The sequence below is a fragment of the Otolemur garnettii genome, unplaced genomic scaffold (genome assembly GCF_000181295.1).
Source record: "Otolemur garnettii isolate 467f Iridium unplaced genomic scaffold, OtoGar3 scaffold00420, whole genome shotgun sequence".
NCBI classification, from domain to species: Eukaryota; Metazoa; Chordata; class Mammalia; order Primates; family Galagidae; genus Otolemur; species Otolemur garnettii.
In genome coordinates this window covers 97938-98426 of record NW_003852815.1, presented here as the reverse complement: position 1 = coordinate 98426, position 489 = coordinate 97938, and positions in this window count along the sequence as shown.

The following is a 489-nucleotide window of genomic DNA, read 5'->3' as shown; positions in this document are numbered from 1 at the left end:
AAAAAAAAAAAAAAAAGAAAAAAAGAAAAGAGAAGGAAGAAAATAAACAAAAATTAATTTTTTTGAATTTCACAATTCAAAAATCAACAGAAACAAACAATCAACTTCGAAAGGCCAACAAAGGTAATTAGCAAAAAAAAAAAAGAAAAAGAAAGAAAAATCAAGAAGGAAAGCAAAAAGACACACATAACCAGAAATCCAGGAATTAAAAAAAAAAAAAAAAGAACAACTCTACAGATGCTATAGTCTTTAAAAATATTCCAAGACAGAATTATATACTACTTTATACCAATAAATTTTAAATATTAATTTTTATAAATTTTACTAATATTTATTGAATATGAAGTGGGAAAAATTGCTACCAAAAAAACTAGTTAATAAAGCAAGAATATCTTAATGGTCCCCTATCTCTTAAATAAATTAAACTTGCAATTAGAAGATTTGCTGTCCCAATGATTATTATCTCTCAACTCAAAAATAACTCTTTTT